We start from the raw sequence: 23,065 nt of genomic DNA, 5'->3' as shown, positions 1-23,065 counted from the left end.
TGCGAGACACAGCAAGAGAATGACAGAGAGAGCAAACAGGGAGTCGCCCTATAACATTCTGCATCTGAACTGAAACACAACATGGTAACTGCCTCTGCAGCAGGCTGGGAGACTCTTCTGCATCTAAAAGTACATGGCAAAGATTGCCTTTCAGTTACTTGGCGGCACCCATGGAGCTAAAGGCGCATGAAAGCATTTGTCTAAGTAAACCAAACATCCACAAAAGCCATCACCACAATGGGTACACACTGGCAAATGCTGCAGAGAAGCCCAGGACTAAGTGGACATGGAGATTAAACTCCCCTCTTGCCCCCAAAGTAGGTTCCTCTAAATAGGATAGTGGTATTTTGGTGGAGCAGGGTGGGGAAGGTTACACTGCTGTTGCCCATATCACACCTGTTCTGTAGATACACACAGGATCTCAGCCTCCAGCTCATAGGCAGGATCCTCAGCTGGTATAAACTGGCATAGGTCCATTGATGTCAATGTTGCTACACTAATTTACACCAGCTGAGGATCTGGCTCATTCAGAGTGTCCAATTTAGAGCTAACCATCCATGGCAGTGTTCCTAAAGACACTTTATCAATCACAGAGGCAGCCTCCACTGATTCCTTATGCAATACCTCGACTTTGCATTTCACTGATGTAATGTCAGGTTGTACTGGGGGCTGAGGTGCTGCTGTTCCAAAGCAAATGGTTGCACACCTGTATTATGTAACTAGCAGGCTGGGGAAACAAGCCACCCGATCAGCTGTGGTCCTTCAGGGACCTGTCAGGACTGTTTGTTGCACCACGTGGAGGGAACTCTTCACTTACTCTTTGTGCAAGGGCGGTACATAACAAGGTGACTCAGGGATCATTACTATTGATCCAGGGCTCCGCAGGAGCATTCCGAAAGAGCAAATAGCTACAAAGCATCTTTTGGCTCCTTTAATCATTGCTCATTCCCTACAGATAGTTTATTTTGCTGAGGGATATGTCAATTACTGGTCGATTGACTGATACAGTGAAATATGCCGGGCTTATGAATCCAATAATGTAAATAATGGCAACTGCACTGAAGAAAGATCTTTACTTGGACCAGTGCAGTACTCTAGTGGGAACTGCTATGGGGTAACCTTTAGGAGCATAGGTTTGCAAGATAGCCATCACCAACTAAAGGTCGAGTCTCTTAAGGTTGGCAGCATGATGGCAGTTATAGTGGGCATTATTAAAATCTTGACTTCTTCTGCCTACAGAGTGACAGTCACTGTGGTATCTGTAAAAAGAAAAGGAGGACTTGTGGCACCTTAGAGACTAACAAATTTATTTGAGCATAAGCTTTCGTGAGCTACAGCTCACTTCATCGGATGCATTCAGTGGAAAATACACTGGGGAGATTTATATAAACAGAGAACATGAAACAATGGGTGTTAACATACACACTGTAACAAGATTCAGAGTAGCAGCCGTGTTAGTCTGTATTCGCAAAAAGAAAAGGAGTACTTGTGGCACCTTATTTGTTAGTCTCTAAGGTGCCACAAGTACTCCTTTTCTTTTTGCGAATACAGACTAACACGGCTGCTACTCTGAAACCTGTCATTATGCAAGGCACTGAATTTAGCCGTATAGAGTGGAAATCTGTCAACTTCATGAAAAAATTTGTTAGTCTCTAAGGTGCCACAAGTACTCCTTTTCTTTTTACTGTAACAAGAGTGATCAGGTAAGGTGAGCTATTACCAGCAGGAGAGCGGGGGGGGGGGAGTGAGGGGGGAACCTTTTGTAGTGATAATCAAGGTGGGCCATTTCCAGCAGTTGACAAGAACGTGTGAGGAACAGTAGGGGGGAAATAAACATGGGGAAATAGTTTTACTTTGTGTAATGACACATCCACTCCCAGTCTTTATTCAAGCCTAAGTTAATTGTATCCAGTTTGCAAATTAATTCCAATTCAGCAGTCTCTCATTGGAGTCTATTTTTGAAGTTTTTTTGTTGAAGAATTGGCACTTTTAGGTCTGTAATCGAGTGACGAAAGAGATTGAAGTGTTCTCCGACTGGTTTCTGAATGTTATAATTCTTGACGTCTGATTTGTGTCCATTTATTCTTTTACGTAGAGACTTTCCAGTTTGGCCAATGTACATGGCAGAGGGGCATTGCTGGTACGTGATGGCATACATCACATTGGTAGATGTGCAGGTGAACGAGCCTCTGATAGTGTGGCTGATGTGATTAGGCCCTATGATGGTGTCCCCTGAATAGATATGTGGACACAGTTGGCAACGGACTTTGTTGCAAGGATAGGTTCCTGGGTTAGCGGTTTTGTTGTGTGGTGTGTGGTTGCTGGTGAGTATTTGCTTCAGGTTGGGGGGCTATCTGTAAGCAAGGACTGGCCTGTCTCCCAAGATCTGTGAGAGTGATGGGTCGTCCTTCAGGATAGGTTGTAGATCCTTGATGATGCGTTGGAGAGGTGTTAGTTGGGGGCTGAAGGTGATGCTAGTGGCGTACTGTTATTTTCTTTGTTGGGCCTGTCCTGTAGTAGGTAACTTCTGGGTACTCTTCTGGCTCTGTCAATCTGTTTCTTCACTTCAGCAGATGGGTATTGTAGTTGTAAGAATGCTTGATAGAGATCTTTTAGGTGTTTGTCTCTGTTTCCCATTCCAAGTATTGGAAATACTGCACTACTAGACAGGTAAATGCAATGAGATTTTAGTGGCACTCACTGCGTGCCTCTAATCTGTGAGTGGACAGGGTGCAAGATCTACCTTCTCTCCTCCACACAGGAAAGGTACAGAGCAGCTGATGTGACTGTCAAACTACTGTTGGAAATACAGAGAATGTTGCTGTATGGGAGTGTGGGACGAGGAGGTATGAGAAACAAAGACAATGCACAGGAGAATAATCATGCACTGAGCACACAGTGGACTGTAGCATCCAGGATGATGGTAGTATTTCCAGACTAACTCAAATGAAACAGGAGTACTTGTGGCACTTTAGAGACTAACAAATTTATTTGAGCACAAGCTTTTGTGAGCTACAGTTCACTTCATCGAGCTTATGCTCAAATAAATTTGTTAGTCTCTAAGGTGAGTACAAGTACTCCTTTTCTTTTTGCGAATACAGACTAACACGGCTGCTACTCTGAAACCTGTCAAATGAAATAGAAACTCTCCCCACCCCTAAACTAACACCCAAGGCTAAATGCTGCTGATAGTCACACTGGTGTAATTGTTTCCAATAGAATCACTTTGGATTTACAGTGTCGTTACTGACAGCAGAGCTAAGTTTTCCAGCCCATCTTATCCCTCTGAGTTCTGTTTAAGTATTAGGCATTATTATTGCATGGGTTCCTTGTGCTCCCCTGTCTATCTGTCTGTATCCACCTGTTGTCTCTTGTCTTACACTTAGATTGTCAGCTCTTTGGATCGGGGGGATCATCTTTTTGTTCTGTGTTTGTACAACGCCTAGCACAATGGGGTTCTGGTCCATGACTGTGGTCCCTAGCCACTACCACACTACAAATAATAATACATGACAAATATGGATTTGGTCTAAATCAGTTCACACTTGTCCTGCTTCATTAGGGACAATGTAGAATTAAAGATGAAGGAATAGAAATCCGAATGTCTTTGTTTCATGGTTTGAAGTCAGACTCCCAGCCTTCCTGTAGCATTTCTTGTTAGTTTGCTCTGTTTTTTCTTGTTAATAGGCATCTCAATGGAGGTTTAAGAAACATTTCTATAGGCCATCAATCATCAAAGACCATGTCAGCATGGGCTCCACGAGTTTTATTGACATCATAAACTTAATGGCCATGAAGGGGCCCTTAATGTCCACCATGTCAGTGGGAATTAAAAAAAAAATTCCCACATTTCAAATTTACTAGGCTATGCTGCACCTCATTGTGGAAACTGGGACCCTCAATGGGAAGAAACTGCTGCACCTAAATCTGTTTAAATTCAACCAAACCAATCTGAAGACATTGGCTCCTATCCTGGTCGAAAGGCCTGAACATAACGGATATTTTAAAATCAAAGCTATTGGAACAGGAGCCTCAGACGTCCCATGGATCAAGCCCCATCTCTTCTCCTTCAAATCTCTCCTCAGAACCCACTAAATAGCACCCCAGGAATGTCAGAAGGGAATCCCTTAGATGCCCAAGTTCGAAGGGAAGCACTACTCCCCTCTCCAAATTGTGTTCGCTCTCCCATGGCAGCATAGCGACATATACTCTATAGACCTTCCATGATTGCATGGTCTAAGCTTCAGGTACAAAACACTTATTACAGGGTCTGATTCTGATCTCAATTACACTGCTGTAGCGTCATCAAATCCAATAGTTACTCTCCTGATTGACATCTTCAGATCAGAATAATGCCCAATGTCTTCCTGAGACCACAGGATAAAACTCTAGTGGGGCTGGCTCAGCCATCCTTCAGAGCTAAGGAGAATGAATACCATCCAGTTTGCTTGGGGGGGGGCGGGAAGTGCTGGTGAGCTCTTTGAACCAGCATAGCCCAGAGGTGGAGGTACGACAAACTCACCTACGCTCCTCCCTACCATCAGGACTTTCAGATCAGATTGCAACTCAGGGGCTTGCTCTGGGATGCTTAGATATTAAAGACTCTGCGGCACTTTTTGTAAAACAGGTGTCTTGTTGGCTAAAATTTCCCTCCCTCCACTGTTGTTTGGTGTGTTGTGTGTCAGTTTCTCTCCATTTTGGAGGTGGCTATATTTCAAAGGGGCTAGATGTGTATAACTGTAAAGTATTTGGGGTTCCTTCAGCATGAAAAGAGCTACTGACAGTATTATGAAGTGAGCTGTAGCTCACGAAAGCTTATGCTCAAATACATTTGTTAGTCTCTAAGGTGCCACAAGTACTCCTTTTCTTTTTGCGAATACAGACCAACACGGCTGCTACTCTGAAACCTATGAATAAGCTTTAGATCCTTTTCATAGCCTCTTCCTCTTGGGATGAAGGATTTTGTAATCCTCCATAAATCCTACCAAAACAAAACACTGCACACTACACACACAATTCTCCCCCTAGGGAGAGGTAGAGAGGAAAGAACAAACCACACATAGCAGATGTTAGTCACGTCAGTTAATGCACATCTCCATGGTGCTCAGATGCTATTGGGATGAGGGCGGTATGAGAACCTGTATAGAATAAAACAGAAGGATTTCACAATGAAGTGATTAAAATCTCTCTCATTCAGATTATCATATCCCAAGAGCTCTGTTGTTTTCAGTGGTTGGTATATGGTTGTATATTACAAGTACCATCCACCAGAGGTTGCTAGCCAACTTTAAAAAACAAACCACAGTGCAAACAATGGACTGCAACTCTCGACATTCAAGAATGATCCCGAGAATTCTCTCATCTCTGCCCATGAATGGGATCTATACTGGGCAAAGGCAGAGCCTTGACAATTTAGCTCAGGTTCCAAACAAGATTAACAAAGACTCTTCAAAAAGAAAAGCAGTACTTGTGGCACCTTAGAGACTAACAAATTTATTAGAGCATAAGCTTTCGTGAGCTACAGCTCACTTCATCGGATGCATCCGATGAAGTGAGCTGTAGCTCACGAAAGCTTATGCTCTAATAAATTTGTTAGTCTCTAAGGTGCCACAAGTACTGCTTTTCTTTTTGCGAATACAGACTAACACGGCTGCTACTCCAAAAGACTCTTCAGCGTGTGTATGTCAGCGTATGTATGCTCCTGCTTAGAATTTGTGTTCCGTTTTACTCCAGACTGATTCTGTTATCTGTGATCCCTTTGAATGGATGTCTGAGGACATTTCATGCATCAGAATCAGTGGGACCCATACAGGATGTCATTTGATCACCTGAAGTACCAGTGTGGAGGGGCTTTTTGGTCCTTTTTCCTGCATTGTGAAGGTGGAAAGGCCCTGTAAGAATGTGGTGAGCAAAGGCCAAAATGAACCAATTGTTCACCATCACCATAAACTTTTAAGTAACATCACATTTATTTCAGGTTTCAGAGTAGCAACCATGTTAGTTTGTATTCGCAAAAAGAAAAGGAGTACTTGTGGCACCTTAGAGACTAACAAATTTATTTGAGCATAAGCTTTCGTGGGCTACAGCTCACTTCATCGGAACTTCATTGTAGCCTGCTGCATCTAGCTAACAGAGGTGATTTCTAAGCTACGACAGAAGCACCAATATTTAAAGGAACAATACACCAATGGTACTGTCAGCCTGTTCCCAGATTTTAGGTTTCAGAGTAGCAGCCGTGTTAGTCTGTATTCGCAAAAAGAAAAGGAGTACTTGTGGCACCTTAGAGACTAACAAATTTATTAGAGCATAAGCTTTCGTGAGCTACAGCTCACTTCATCCGATGAAGTGAGCTGTAGCTCACGAAAGCTTATGCTCTAATAAATTTGTTAGTCTCTAAGGTGCCACAAGTACTCCTTTTCTTTTTTCCCAGATTTTATCACTCTTACATATCAACAGCAGCAAAGAAAAGAGCCGTGGTACTAATGTCTCCCACGTACAAGCCTGACATCCTGTATTTGTACAGTGCTTCCTGGTAGTATGCCACTTGTATATTCATTTTAAAGTGCATGCCTGAGTCTGCGGGACTGGCACTGGGTCAAACAGGGTGCAGGCAGGAATGAGTTTTTTAACCTTTTAAAGACCTTTATGGACATCCTCCAAATCTTGTGTTAAAAATCCTGATTTAGAAACCATTTTGTGTACCTTTGTACATATCCTGTATTTCTATTCCACTGGTTTTCTGTTACTGGAAGATACTTACATGAAAACAGGCAGCAATTTATCTGGGTTGGAGGAAGCCATTCCAAAGATACTGATGGTGTGAAATAAGGCTTGTCTTCTTATAGGCCTTGATTCAGTAAACCAGGGATCTTTGGCATGCAGCCCGCCAGGGTAAGCCCCTGTCGGGCCGGGCCGGTTTGTTTACCTGCTGCGTCCACAGGTTCGGGCGATCGCAGCTCCCACTGGCCACGGTTCGCCACTCCAAGCCAATGGGGGCTGCGGGAAGTGGTGCGGCGTGAGGGATGTGCTGGCCACCGCTTCCCACGTGCCAAAGGTTGCCGATCCCTGCTGTAAACACTGACTCACATGCTTAACTTTACTACCATGAGCAATCATTGATTTCAATGGGACTGCTCAGATAATAAAGTGTGTGGAGGAGTGGGGCCAGATTTATGAAATCACAGCAAAATATGTAATGGAACAGGGAAAAATGCTGTCCCCAATGAGCAAACAATTTAATATTTAGATTCAAGGCAACAGGTGTCATTTCTCAGAGCTAAATAAATATGAAAAAAGCCATGTATTTGTTTCATAGAGTGACATTGTCAGATTAAAACATATACGTTTAAAACAGAGGTTTCCTTATCAATGACTACCCTAATACACAGACACGCAGAACATTACAACTGACATTATTTCTGAGAGACAAGCGGGGGAGGTAATATATTTTATTGGACCAACTTCTGTTGGTGGAAAGGACAAGCTTCGAGCTCCTTTCCAGAGGGCAAGGCCTTGCTCAGGTCTGGAGAAGGTAACCAGGGTGTCTGTCTGAGCTAAATACATGGTGGGACAGATTATTAAGCATAAGGGATTCACATATGCTATGTGTTGCCCCAACAAGAAGTATCTGAGTGAAACCAGACAATCACTGTGCTCTTGAATGAGCTCACACAGAAAAATGATGAAAGACAAAAACACCCTAGATCCCATGGGCGAACACTTTTCACAAAGCGGTCACCCATATCTGACCTCTCAGTCCTCATCCTCAAAGGAAACCTGCACAATGTCGTCAAAATGCAAGCTTGAGAACTAAAATTCATAATTCTGCTGGACATTAAAAACCATGAATTTAACAGAAGCACTGCTTTGATGGCTCATTACAACAATTTGTAACACAGCCTACCGCCTGCTCATCCTTAATTGCCTGCTTAATTTTAAATGGTCTCCTACAAGGATGTGTGAACCTCTTATACTCAACAATCTGTTCCACCTGATTGCTCAAGGTAACATAGCTCATTGGAAGAGCTGGGACTAGAACTCAGGTCAACTCTAAGCTCTCTAGGGCAGGAACCCGTCTTTTTACTAGATTCTTCTATAGCATCTAGCATTGTGGGGACCTAGCTTACAAACTCCAGCCACTACAGTAATACTAATAAATAAATGAATAATAGTAAATAACAATAACAATTACTTCCTGGTGGACTGATCTGCTGCACTTAGACAGAGAGCAAGACAGATAGACAGAGCTGGTCACATTTTTTTTTAAATTTGAAATTTCAATAATTTTTTCATTGATATTTGAAATTCAATTAAAAATGGAGGACAAATTGTGAAAATTATTTCAAACATTACCCCGTCCCTCAACACCTCCTCCCCCCCATTTTTGGACCATTTCTAATAAGTAGCTTTCTGGCTCGCTGCTAATTTGTTCAACTCTCTAAGTTACTAAGATGTACATTACTTTTCACTTTAATATGTGTTTCCCTGAGTTTGGAAAATGGAAACAGTTTCACCATGCCTCCATTTTGTTTTCCACTTCTCAGGCATTAGCAGGATGCTGCCATGTTTGGACTGCAAACACTGCAGCAGGGTGTTTTTCTTTCAAATCAGGATTTATACACAGATACTGGAGTTTGTACATACACACACGTGTGAAAATTGGGTCCATTTCTTTTCCATTGCAATGTAAAATAGCAATGAAAAAATGTCTGTTCAGGTTACGCTTTGTCAAAGCTTGTTTTTACAAAATCAGATTTTAAGTTTTCTTGACACTGTTGCTTTCTAGAGTTCACCTGCTTCTACCAGTGTGAGCCAGATTTTCAAAACAGCTTGCTCTGCTTATTAATGCTGAGCTCTTCTGAAAATCTGGCCAAATATGTTGCTCTGGAAATTAACAGAATATGATTATAGCTTAAGGAGAGTAATAAATGGGAGGAAGTGATGACAAAAACAAAGATCCAGATTTCATACAAATGTGTGTAGTAAAAAGAGAAGAGAGGGAAAAAATAAATATATACTATAACAGCAAAGTTATCCTGAAGTTTTTGATGTTCCCCAGGAGGTACCAGGAGGTGTTTAACAGTATCTCACTACTGTACTCTCATACCAGACTTCCTGCGATTTACTAATGACTGCTGTCAGTGCATCAGAAAGATTTCCATTGAGGAACTTGAGCACCTAGAAAGAGCAAGCTGGATTTTGCAGGGTACGAAGCTGGTTGCACTGTCTTTGGAAGACAGAGGCATATTGGAATAATAACAAATACTTTATTAGAAGAGATTAAATCAATTGCATGAACAAGTTGAGACAGGGAGAGAAAACTAGTTTTGACCAGTTTCTCAGGAACTCCAGGCACGCAACTCCCTAGCAGGACACTAAGTAACAACATACCCACCCAGTGAAACACAAGATAGGAAAATCCTCATTTGCTGACGTGCGGGTTAATTATATTTGCCTCCTAAATAACGTTTAACACTGATTACTTCTATGGTCTTGGGCAACTTTCTTAACCTCTGCTCTGCGCTCTATTTGTTGAATAGGCAGAATAATGTGGTAAGAAATGGATGGCTGCCTGCCTATGACTTCACTTTGCTATAGTACAGAACGGCCACTCAGAATTTCATAGTGGCACTGAAGAATTGTACCTGAAACCTTCCTTCTTCAAAAGCACAAGCCCTTATCACTTCAGCTACAGAAGAATCTTCATCAGGAAACAACACGATTTTGCCTATGACAAACAGTTGAGCAGCTTAGATTCCATCCAGTAGAGGGTAGAAGAACATACACACTAGACAGTTTGTTACAGTATTCACTTAGCTCTCTCACATGGGTTAGTTCATTTTGAAGATGAAAAGTATTAAATATTATTTCTAAGCTTCTCTATTAAAGTAGGCCTAAGTCTATATAGCCATATCCAGCCGTGCACGTGGTTCTACTATGCAGTGCTGTCAGCTGGGCCCTTAGGGTCTTCTGCATATATTATACCAGTTTGTCTTTGCCCAGATACACCAAGAAACCCTTGTAAACTACACAGGGTTAGACTGGAAATTTACAATCTGCCCTTAGTAAAGGCAGTTTGTAGCTGTGCTGCCCCAGGAGCCCATCAGGGTCTGAATTATGACTCTGAGTCACAGTCTAGTTCTGTTTACCCCTTGCTCCTCAGAGCCTCACCCATGGGCCAGCCCTTTTCCTGGTACAGCTTATTCCTCCCTCTGTGCTGGCTGGCTGGCGTATTGGTGCGGGGAAGTGGAGCCAAGGCTCTGCCCTCTCCTTATCCACCAATGTATGGGAAGGAGAAGTAGCCTTCTGGAGACTGTTCTCCCCCACTGTGCTTCTATCTGCAATATGGGTAGCAAGCACAGATGAGTAATGGAGGGGTTTAAAATTCCCTTGACATGAACATGCGGCAAGAGTCATGGTCTGGCCCCAGGGGCACCAATTAGGTTCTGAGGGGAGGCCAACGCTCCCTCCCACAAAGATTTTTGCATTTGCTCAATGTTCCCCAGACTGCAGAGCCAGGGGGTCACGGTCTGACCACTTTTAAGCAGTGGTTCCATACTAAATCAGTATGGCTACTGATGGAGAGGTCCAGAGCACCACTCTGGCTGCGTGGTCACAACGCCACTGAAATCTAACCTGGCCACCTTGCTGTACAGATGAAGGGGAGGCCAGGCCAAATTTCAGTGTGTGGAGTTGTGACCAGGTGTATGCACGGGATCACAAAGCCACTGAAATCTGGCCCGGCTGCCCTTCCAATCCCGATGGAGTGACACCTGGGCCAAATGGTGTTGCATTCTGGTGCAAGGGGAGTCTTCTTCTGTATGGCAGAGCACAGGGGAGTCTGCTGAGAACTCAAGTACTGGCAGTACCAGCTCATGTGCTGTGTGAGTAAGAGAGCAGGAAGGACTCCCCAGCCAAGACAGGCCCATGATGAGCCGGGACTGGAATGGGGTCCCTGATGGGGATTCATCTTGGGAACTGGAATTTGTCCCCTCCTCTCAAGAAACACCTGAACTGGTGCCAGTGTCTGGCCCTTGGAGCTGCTTTTGTATCACTTCTCTTCTGTCCTTGTACGAAGCCTGATCCATCTTTCTCGCCTTCTGTGCAGTTGTCAAATTATTGTTAATAAGTCTTTTGTGCTATCTGATAGGAAATGTGTCCATTCTTTGTTGTCTTTAAAGAAACGAATACGCAAATAAAACCTCAAGGTGAAAGGCTTTAGCAATCGCCTTCATCTCCGATGTCTGGCCTGATTGCTCAGGCTGGGGAAATTTATGTTTTGTTTGAGTTCCTAACACCTCAACTGCCACACTGATCACATGATCCCTTGCCTGTATATTATTTTCACATTTGCATCTTGCTCCCCCCACACCCACCTGCATCTCCTTACAAAATAGCTTTCTTTTTTATTAAAGCAATTTATTCGTGAACCTGCCAAAGGCTTATCAGGTTCGGCATATGTTCAGACAAGTTGTACCCAGTGACTTTGGGGAAGAAAATGAAGGAAAGTAACTACAAAAGGGTAACTGAGCTCCAAGTTGAAAGAATATGGCTGCTTTTCAGAGAAGAGTTCTGTATTCTGGGTCAGGGTGGAGGTCACTAATAAGATAGTATTATAGGGAGTCAGGGAGGGCCCCAGAAGGGGAAAAGGGTGCTAAGTCTAGGATATTTGCACCTTACCAGAGTTGTTTTTCACCAAATGAACAAAACTGATACCTGTCCAGAGCTGCCTGTAATTAAAGGGGCAATTACAAGGTATGGTTCCCCGGTTTATTTATCACTTGTTGTAGAAACTCCCTTGGAAATTTCAAAAGAGGAATCTGCTTTGTTGATAAATTTTCCTCATGGGCTTGACCGTACTGTTTATGTTGCTAGCAAAATTCCTTTTGGTGTCATTAAAGTTTTGCCTATATTTATACTCTGATCTGAGGCCTGCGGAAATCAATCAATCGGAGCCTTTCCACTTACTTCAATGGGCTTTGGGTCAAGCCTATATACAGCAGGATAATGCCTAGGGTATGCTTGCTATTATAGGGTTATTCGTGAGCAATTGGTTATTGATATTGTCTTTATTTTAAATGGAGGGGGAAAGTGTGGAAATACACCATGGAGACAGTGAAGTCATGTATTTCACAAAGCCATTTAACTATCAGTGGAGATTCACTGTAACCCAAGTTACAGTTTGCACATTGCAATATGCTGAAATTATTTCATTTCATGCTGAAATCATGCTGAAATTTAATTCTCATTATAAACTGCCAGTGTCACTTTTGTTCTAGATTAGATCCTGAACCCAAACCGAGTCCTGATGTGGCCTGAACCCCAATCCAGATCCATACACCATCTCCTAGGTTCATCATGGCCAGAAATACTATTATTTAGACAGCATGATAGATGTGCACGGTGCTTTCCAGAGAAGTAAAACATACATACAAAGAGTCTCATTGTGTCCGAGTTCACTATGAGAGGGTTCTACTCTACAAAGAACAATATGGGTTATGCCAGCAGAGATAATACCAGCAAATCTTGACAGTGTCACTTCTCTTCTTGCAAGAACAGCCATTCCACTCCAAAGGAACAATGGCAAAGCCAGCATAAAGCACATTGCATGAAACAACATAAGTACTGCTTATAAGGCAACATTTATCAGCTTCCCATTGCTTGCTGCATGCTCTTCCCTGTCATTCTGACCCAGGAGAATGAAATATCTCTTGAACAGACAGTATTCAAGCTAGCTCCTTGAGAGGCAGCTAAACATGGCTTTTATCAGTACACGAGAGCTTGCAAAGATAAGACTTCAAAGAAAACACATTTTAAATATACCTTTAAAAGCCTTAAAAATGTAGTTTCATAAATGTTTGTGTTACTTGGTTGACAGATAAAGCAGACTGGTATGATTGAAGTGTAATATGGCCGAATACCTGCAAACTGCACTTGTGTCCATATCAGACAAATGGTTTACTTATTAATATATGTCTGCATACGGTGGAGTTCTCTCCTTTATGAATGATCTTTCCCCCCTCTTTATAACTAACAGCCTTTGGAGCCAGAAATAATTTCTCTATACTTTCCTCATTCAGAACAACTCACATAGGAATGCAGAAATCCTAAAGGAATAAATGTTCTTGATGTCTAGGAGGAGTCAAGAGATCTGGGTTTTAGCTCTGACTTTGCTTTAGGCCTGCTGCTGTGTGACCACAGGCAAGTCATGTCACTGCTCCGTGCCTCAGTTTCCCCATCTGGAGAACAGGGACTTTAATACTGACCTATCTTGCAGGGGCAGTTAGTTACTCTTTGTGAACCATTTAGAGGTTGAAGGATAAAAGTTGCTGCTAAACCGCAAGATGGTATTTTTTCATTTCATTTTAAACTGGCTTGGAATTTGCACTCTTTTTAAATCTCATCAGGAACAGCTGCATTCACTTCTTATAGGCCTGATTCACCCACCACGTACACCAACATAAATCAGGAATAACAATAATGAAGTCAATAGCCCAGTCTGGACTGTGTCTGTGACTGTGTCTGTGTCTGTGTAGAGTTGGCACAGTTCAGAAGGGAATGGAGGTACAATGGCAACTTTAAGATATCTTTACATCTACTCCCCCAACTTTGATTCTGGAAAAAAAAAGTGTACATCACAAAAAATTTCAAGAAATTCTTTTTTTGATGCATTTGAAATTTTCTGTGACATTTACTTTTTCAACAAAATTTTTTAATGTCCTTAGAGAGAATAGAAAAGGCAACGGAGTAGCTCTAAGAAAAGTGTGTCATTTAACCATTGTGGACATCTGCTCAAGAAGTATCTGATTTAGTGCTATATGAAATCCTGCATTTAGCTCCACTGGACTGGGGCATTCAAAGTAGGTGAAAATGATTAACCATTCGCTAGTTGCCAAAGGAGGAATCTCTGCTCTACAGCTCCTTGAGGAAGGGTGTCTAGCCTAGAATGGCGGTGGATATGTGTGTGTGTGTGTGTGTGTGTGTGTGTGAGGGGAGGGATGTGCAGAATAATGATGAAGTTTCCTGATAAATTTTCCTGTAGCTTGTTTAGTTTATATGGGTAGATGGCACATTGTTTAATTGTCAAATGGTCTGTTATATGTCATGTTAACCCGACACCTTTGGAAATGTTAAGTCTTAAGAGTGGCGTCGCAGCTCTGCAATTGTAGAAATGGATTCGGCCCTCACTGACACATGTGCAATCTCATTGCAGATAATGGGGCAGTACCTATGTAACTGAGCAGGATTTGGCCGAAATTGAGGGTATGTCTACACTGCAATCGGAAGGTGTGAATCATAGAATATCAGGGTTGGAAGGGACCTCAGGAGGTCATCTAGTCCAACCCCCTGCTCAAAGCAGGACCAATCCCCAATTTTTGCCCCAGATGCCTAAATGGCCCCCTCAAGGATTGAACTCACAACCCTGGGTTTAGCAGGCAAAGGCTCAAACCACTGAGCAATCCCTCTCCCCCCATGTGTGATTGCAGCATGTGTAGACATAGCCCAGCTAGCTTTGATCTAGCCTGATTTATCTTCTCAGCAACCCCACTGGCTTCATTAAAGTTGGCCAGGGTTTGAGGAAGGCCAGGATTTGGTCATGCATGTGAGATAAAGGTCTAACTTCAGACTTAGTAAAAACAGGTGCAACTCTAGTGACTACACAGGACTGGCAGTTGCCCACAACATGTCTACAATGCAGAGATAATGGGGCTCCCGATCTGGGCCCTGAAGGTTTATGTATTGTGCATTGAGAGGGACTGGAATACAGCACCTGAGAAGTTGAACTGGAGCTGTTCAGGTAAAGTTTTAGGGTCTGATCTTGTGCTTGTTACTCCTGCCAGTAAAGGACCTACACATGAGTAAGGACTGTTTGCAAGAGCAAAAGGGCAACAGGATTTGGCCCCTAATTGGTTGCTGAAGTGCCTGCTTGTGCCACACTCACATAGGTGAGCGCTGACATAGAGGCACAAAGTCAATGGGACAATACGTGTGATTGTGTTCACTAATGTGAGTGAAGGTTGCACTCAGTTCTAGAGTCTTTCCCTTTTCCTGCTCTATGCTGAAGAGCACACATGAGGCTAAAAGCTTTGCAGAAAGACATCCCAGTCCACACCCTATGGAAGATCCCTAAGAGTCTGTCTACACTGCAGTTAAACACCTGTGGCTGGCCCATGTTAGCTGACTTGGGCTCAGGCTGTGGGCTGTTTAATTGCAGTGTAGATGTTTGGGCTCAGGCTGGACCCCAGGGTGTGGGATCCTGCCCCCTCGCAGGATCCCAGAGCATGGGCTCCAGCCCAAGCCTGAACGCATTGCAATTAAACAAGCCTACAGCCTGAGCCCTACAAGTCTGAGTCAGCTGACATGGGCCAGCCACAGGTGCTCACTTGCAGTGTAAACAGACCCTTAGACTAATCTAATGGCCTGGGAGTGGAAATCAGTGTCAGTGAAAAGGCAGAAACAATTGATTGAAACTTTTGTCAGATGGACAAAATTCTTGGCATATAATTTAGTGCCCTTAAATAATTAACATTATTCCTGACTACTTTTTCCCTTTAAAATCCTGTGTGTTGCTATATGTTTTTTTTTAAAGAGAGTCTATCTTTCAATCTCTAGCACTTCCTTAGCGACACAGATCCTCTTGATTTCTTACAGTACCAGGGAGCAGGCATTTTAATATTGGTTTGAGACCAAAACCCATTCTTCCCCTTTGCAAACATTTATGCCAGAGATAAATAATGCCTCTGAAATCATTTTGCATTCTATGGTGTACGTAGCTACTTAGACATAGGGGAGAGACTTTGATTTTGTTTTCTGCTTATTTTACCTTCAGAAGCCTTTCCACCATAAAAATGACACTTGCAACACTTGAGATCCCCTTCTTCCTCCAAACTACTACTGATCAAACTAAACCAAAAACCTACCCCAAGGAGAGTTTTTACCCTAAAAAGGAAGGAGTGCCAGAGAGCCCATAAAGTCCTCCAGGGACTTTGCTATTGCTGTAGTTTATATGGAAGATGCTCAGACATGAAGTGATGGGTGGCAATATAAAAACTGAAAATCTGAGGGAATCTTGATCCTGGGGGTGGGGAATCAGGACTGAGAGTCAGTTCAAGATGGAGGATCTTACAAAGAGAGAGGAAGGGAGAGAAACGCTGCATTTTCTCTCATGGAGACAATGCTTTCTTTTCTTCCTTTATCTCAAGCAAAGGTCACCTTATTGAAAGTACATGCTTCGCTGTCAGTGCATGGAACACTTAACACGTTTCATTCTAGTTCGTATCTGAAGGCAAAACCACCCTGCAGGGCAATGGGTGAGAAAACATTAAGAACAACCGAAAGATGATCCAAACACTTGGAATTAGGTGCCTATTTGTAACGAGAAACCTTTCTTCCTTCACATGTAAATTAATCACATAGGATGCAATTGTGGCTCCACTGAAGTAAATAGCCAAACACCCGTTGTCTTCAATGCAGCCAGGATCTCACCCATCATAATAATTACTTACAGAATAATTGCATAACAAGGAAGATAATAATTTATACCAGCTGAAGGTCTGACCCAAAAGTTGGTACCATGTGTGGTGTAAGTGAGTGCTGTCTTCAGTGGAATTATGCCTGATTTACATCTGTCTGGGAGGAGAATCAAGCCCACGGTGTTGTTTTATGCTTTAGTATCTACAAACACCCTACTGAATGTGTACTCATCCCACAAAAAAACAGGCCTGAGATCTAAGGGGAGAAGTGTTGCTGGGGTCTCTATCCACATGTCTCTTCAGAAGACTGATTTTGCATTCCTCCTGCACCCTGAACTCCCATTGGCTTCATTCCTTTAGTGAGAGTTTTGAGTGTGTAGGGAATGAATGCCAGACTGGTACCCTAAGCTGGCAAATGAGAGTTGACTGGTAAACAAGGGCTTAGTCATCTGTGTAACCTTTCCTGGTTCCGACTCCATGTCAATGACCAACCAAAGCAGTTCCTCTCAGCCCACCATTAGGCTCCGGCCTAGCTGTCAAAGTGTGTGATTAATAGCACTTCAACACCCCACAATTAAATGAATACTAATGGCTAGGAGAAAACATCCCACATGGCACAACATTAAAACCGGAGCTCTATTTGGAACAAACCAGAGCCATTCGGGAGGTTGTTGAGAATATCCTTGTCTGGTTTCTAATAGTCCCTCCTGTTCTGTAGAGCAGAATGTTCCACTTATGACAGGGTGACACTCAAAAATTCTCCCTCCACCCATCTTCACACACAAAATCTGACTCAAACATCAGATGTGGATGAGCTCCCCTTGGGACAACTGAAGGGGGAAGGGGACAAGGTCCTTGAGAGTTTGTCTACACTGCAATTAGACACCTGTGGCTGAACCATGCCAGCTGACTTGGGCTCACAGGGCTTGGGCTAAGGGACTGTTTAATTGCAGTGTAGACTTCTGGGCTTGGCTGGAGTTCAGGCTCTAGGACCCTGCAAAGTGGGAGGGTCCCAGACTTTGGGCTACAGCCCAATCTTGGAAGTCTACGCTGCAATTAAACAGCCCTGCAGCCTAAGCCCTGGGAGTCTGAGTCAGCTGATACAAGCCAGCCGTGGGTTTTTATTTGCAGTGTAGACATAGTCTTTGAGACACTTAGCAGCTCTTTAACTCTGACACTGGCTGGGGGATGCTTTGGTCTAACCCAGAACAAGTTAGAGCAGCCTTTGTGCTGTTGTACCAGTCCCCAATAGGCTATTATGCAAGCTGACATACTCACTAGAGTGCAAGGACTCTGACCAATCCCCCTTTCCCTGGCTGCGCTGCCTATCTGATCCAGGGTGCTGCAAAGTGTGGCCAGTGTAGGGCTTGTCGGAAATATGTGGCTCCCACTAGACAAAAATATGGGCCTATGTTGTTTTGCTTGACTGTTAAAGTAGTTCAGTGGTTGTATGCCTCCTCTGCACCTTGGTGAACACAAGCTTTTGGTGTATAGCAGTAGCCTGGAGGCTGAATTCTATTTTCAGTTCCATCCCCATGCTCATTCTCTGCAGTCAGCAGGGTTACAGGGCTGTAGCTGAGGACAGAATTTAGCCCTTACAGTCTGTGCTGTTTTGGGTGCCTTTTTGTTTCTCAGAATCCTTCTCAACTAAATCAACGTGCCCAAACCAATAGCACCTCTGGACGGTCGCGAACAATGGAGCCATCCCTGAGTTCCTGGCCCTGCAGAGGGTTAACCACAGAACCCCTTTGGCTGGGCTATGTGATGCAGAGACATCTTCTAAAGTCAGGGTGCGGCAGGGCTACCCGATAAAAGGCGTCATGGGAAGAGATAAGCAGGCTCAGTATTGAAATTCTGTTCCCCTCTTTGGCATGGAAAGGCTAAAAATGTCTCCATTCCTGGCAAACTGCCCTTATGCCACCCACAGATTAGATGCAAAACAAATTCAGGCCAAACGTTCGCCACCCAGATTAAATATCACCCGAGAGAAAGCGATGCCAGAGCTGGCAGTGCAGGAAGTGAAGAGGTGTCAAATTAGTGACTAAAGAACATTAAAAAATGGACAAACAATTTGTAGGCCCTTTGGGTGTTTGATCAAATATTCTCCCATTGTTCTTATTTTTGACATTACTCTTCCTGTTATTGCAGTAAAGTTGAGCCAAAGGTTCCCGAGTGTTTAGAAAAGTAACAGTGGAGGTAAATGTAAGAATGAGCTCATTTCTGTGCATGCGAATGTCTCTTATTTCGGAGGGTGCATTAAGATTACTCCGTAACTTTGCAAATTAATATTTTGAAAGGTGAAAAAGTGATTCTGATCTCACTACTGTTTTAAGCTAGTGCAACTGCATTGGGTCATACTCTGGTACTGGTTACAATGGGGTCAGTCTGCTGTAGTTCCATTGAAATCAATGGAGTTAGTCAATATTAGATTTACACCTATGTAACTAAGAGTCATCTAGCTTAATGAGTTGCATCAGTTTAAAATGGTTACTCCCAATTTACACAGGTGTAAGTGAGATAGAAGCTGGTCAAACAATTCTAACAAATGCGGCTTTATTTTGATTGAGGGGACAATACTTTCTGGGTTGTGAATTCTTGAACCAGATGCTATTCCTGACGCTGGTCAAATTAGGTTTTAGTTTGGAAAGGCTGTTTTTTCCCCATTACCTTTTATTTTACGATCATGCCTTTTTTTTTCAGTAAGATGAGCACTGAACATGAATGTTGCTACCTGCCTTTTGAGATGCTCAGTCCATTAAATCTCTCTGTGAAGACTAACATTACTTAAGTTTTATATTGTCTCTGTAATGTGACTAGCAATGCATTTTACCCTGGGTTCTGCTCACTCACAGTGCATGTAGTCTGATAATAGCTTGGTTCTAGCCATTCCTTGCTTCCTTGCATAAGGGTACGAGAGGGCTGCTGAAGTTATATGCACATGAATTAAAATTTTGATTTATTGAACATAGTTTGCTCTATAGTTGTGTTAATATTATGGCAATTCCTGAGCTGGCACCAAACAGATTAAGCAAGTTCCTGGAGGCCTGATGCTACCCTCATTTACACCAGTGTAAAACAGCAGTGACTCCACTGAAATTAATGGAACGGCGCTGGTGCGAGCAAATCATACCTAGCAATCCTGAACCAGGGTGGACGCACATACAGAAAGGAGACAGGGGGACAACAGTGTAGGAGTTCATGGTGGAGTCCCAGGAATGGGGTAGGGATCTGGAAGCCCAGGAGCAGCCTGCATGGGCAGATGCCCTGATGGATGGACTAGGTGAGTTTTCTGAATGATAGGAACAGGAATATAGATGGAAAGGGGAGAAACTAGCAAAGAAAATCCTGGCCTAGGTCTTCATCTCCAGAACGATGGCTGTATGGGAAATGGATCACCAGAAAGAGCTAGCTCATCACCTCTTCCCAGTGTGGAGGCCAAATCAACAGAGTGGGTTAATTCTGTACCATTTTGCAGAGCTAACAGCTGGTGCTGTTAAAATAGGGATCCTGCTAGTTCTGTTTAACTGAAAGTACAGGCCAGTGATTCCCAAATTGTGGTTTGTAGATCTCCCTGTTGTGGGGAGCTGACTGGTCACAAGGTATTGGTGCCTCCATCTTGCTTCCAGTAGCTAAGTTACATTAAAGGAAGTTAAATACATCAAATGTTTTCCTAATTTTATCTCCCATGAAGCAATCACTGTAGTTGTCCTAGGGATGTTATTTGATCACCAGAAAAAAAGGAATTGGTCTACCCAACCATGAATGGGAATGGTTGTCCATAAGACAATCTTCCTATTAAGATGTGGTCCATAGTTAAGGTGCTTGAGAACCCCTGAATACGTTGTTAGCTCTTAGAGAAAGGTTTTTCATCAACTATGTTGCAATTCTTTTAACTAATGAGTGTATCCCCAGTAAAGTCTGTTTTACCCATGTCTCATACTCTGATTTATTTCTTAGATGTAGCTGCAGTGTACAGGTTACACCCAGTTCAGCAAACAAAATTTTACATGGGTCACGGTGCCAAAACATTACCAAGGGTTTGGGTTCTGACAGTTTGCTGAACTCCGACTTATAGGTTCTTCTACCACTTATACATAATGAAAATAAAAATACTGTAGTTGTCTCTATATGGGGGGAGAGGAAGAGAATATATATAGTGGTATGGCATTATATAAGTATTGTATTGGACTAGGCACAGGATGGCCACTTTACTCATATGTGGCAAAATGATGAGGGAGTCATTTGGATCACTCTGAATAAAATAATCTCTATGTGCCATGTATTTTATAGAAAGAATATTTTTAAAATGTTTTAGACAGCGTTAACATTTTTTGTAAGTATTGCTTTTCATATCCTATTGCATATTGTGTGGATACTAGGGCTGTCAATTAATCACAGTTAACTCACACGATTAACTCAAAAAAATTTAATCACAATTAAAAAAATGTATTGCAATTCATCGCGGTTTGACTCGCACTGTTAAACAATAGAACAACAATTGAAATTTATTAAATATTTGGGATGTTTTTCTACATTTTCATATGCATTGTATTCTGTGTTGTAATTGAAATCAAAGTGTATATTATTTTTGATTACAAATATTTGCACTGTAAAAATGATAAACAAAAGAAAGTATTTTTCAATCACCTCATACAAGTACTTTAGTGCAATTTCTTTGTCATGAAACTGCAACTTACAAATATAGATTTTTTTTGTTACATAACTGCACTCAAAAAACAAAACAATGTAAAACTTCAGAGCCTACAAGTCCACACAGTCCTACTTCTTGTTCAGCCAATTGCTAAGACAAACAAGTTTGTTGACATTTACAGGAGATAATGCTGCCCTCTACTTATTTACAATGTCACCAGAAAGTGAGAACAGGCGTTTGCATGGCACTTTTGTAGCCGTCATTGCAAGGTTTTTATGTGCCAGATAAGCTAAACATTCGTATGCCCCTCCAGCCAAAACTGAGGAAGAAAATGTTAAAGAATATTTAGATAAATTAGATATATTCAAGTCAGAAGGGCCTGATGAAGTTCATCCTAGGGTACTTATAGAACTAGCTGAAACAATCTTTGACCATTAGCAATTATTTTTGAGAACTCATGGAGGACCAGCAAGATTTAAAAAGGGGTACAAAGATGACCAGGGAATTATAGACCAGTCAGCCTAACTTTAATACCTGGAAACATACTGGAACAAATTATTAAACAATCAATTTGTAAGCACCTTGAGGACAACAGGGTTATCAGTAATAGCCAACATGTATTTGTCAAGGATAAAGCATGCCAAACCAATCTAATTTCCTTCTTTGACAAGGTTACTGGCCTAATGGATGTGAGGTGGTGGGGATAAGCAGTTAGATGTGATATATCTTGATTTTGGCACAATCCCACATGACATTCTCATAAAAAAACTAGGGAAATGTGGTCCAAGATGAAATTACTATATGTGGGTGCACAGTTGATTGAATGATCACACTTAAAGAGTAGTTCTCAATGGTTTGTTGTCAAACTGAGAGGGCATATCTTGTGGTTCCTGTAGGGGTCAGTACTAGATCTGGTACTATTCAATATTTTCATTAATGACTTGGATAACAGAGTAGAGAATATGTTTATAAAATGTGCGGATGATGCCAAGATGGGAGGGGTTGCAACCACTTTGGAGCAAAGGATTAGAAGTCAAAATGACCTTGACAAATTAGAGAATTTGTCTGAAATCAACAAGATGAAATTCAATAAAGGCAAGTGTAAAGAACTACACTTAGGAAGGAAAAATCAAATGCACAAGTAGAAAATGGGTGCTAGTACTGCTGACAAGGATCTGGGGGTTATAATGGATCACAAATTGTATCTGAGTCAACAAAGTGATGCAGTTGTAAGAAAGGAGTATCAGTTGTAAGACATGGGAGGTAATTGTCCTGCTCTACTCAGCATTGGAGAGGCCTCAGCTGGAGTACTGTGTCCAATTCTGGGAGCCTCACTATAGGAAAGATGTAAATAAATTGGAGAGAATCCAGAGGAGAACCACAAAAATGATAAAAAAGTTTAGAGAACCTGACCCATGAGGAAAGGTTAAACTGGGAATGTTTATTCTTGAGAAAAGAGGATTGGAGAAAGGACGTGATAACTGTCTTCTGGTATGTTAAGGACTGTTATAAAGAGGAGGATGATCAATTGTTCTTTATGTCTACTGAAGGTAGGATAAGAAATAATTATCTTAATCTGCAGCAAGGGAGAGTTAGAAAGTTTTTCCGAATATCTAACCTAACTATAAGGGTAGTTAAGCTCTGAAATAGGCTTCTGAGTGAGGTTGTGAAATCCTCATCTTTGGAGGTTTTTAAGGACAGGTTGGACAAACACCTGTCAGGGATGGTCTAGGTTTACTTGGTCCTGCCTCAGCACAGGGGGACGGACTTGATGATCTTTTGAGATCCCTTCCAGTCCTACATTTCTATGCTTCTATCATATAAAGCCAGGTGCATTAGTTACCAAGAATCATACTGCCCAGGACTCACAAGAAGAGCAAAGTTATAGTTCATAGAAACCTCTAAAAATGACCTAAAATAGCTTTTCCATATATCATAGTGT

The 23,065-nt window shown here is 42.3% G+C and overlaps 1 long non-coding RNA gene across 1 annotated transcript; it reads right to left on the bottom strand.

Moving 5' to 3' along the window:
* Positions 1-3,246: 3,246 nt before the first annotated feature.
* Positions 3,247-21,786, bottom strand: LOC122456417. Its single transcript, XR_006275335.1, has 4 exons — positions 21,666-21,786; positions 9,210-9,213; positions 6,406-6,410; positions 3,247-3,258 (listed from the first exon to the last, which is right to left on the bottom strand). It is a non-coding gene; the product is annotated as an uncharacterized LOC122456417 (long non-coding RNA).
* Positions 21,787-23,065: the final 1,279 nt, after the last annotated feature.

The sequence above is a fragment of the Dermochelys coriacea genome, chromosome 13 (assembly GCF_009764565.3).
Source record: "Dermochelys coriacea isolate rDerCor1 chromosome 13, rDerCor1.pri.v4, whole genome shotgun sequence".
Lineage (NCBI taxonomy): Eukaryota > Metazoa > Chordata > Testudines > Dermochelyidae > Dermochelys > Dermochelys coriacea.
This window is presented reverse-complemented; position numbering and strand designations above follow the sequence as displayed.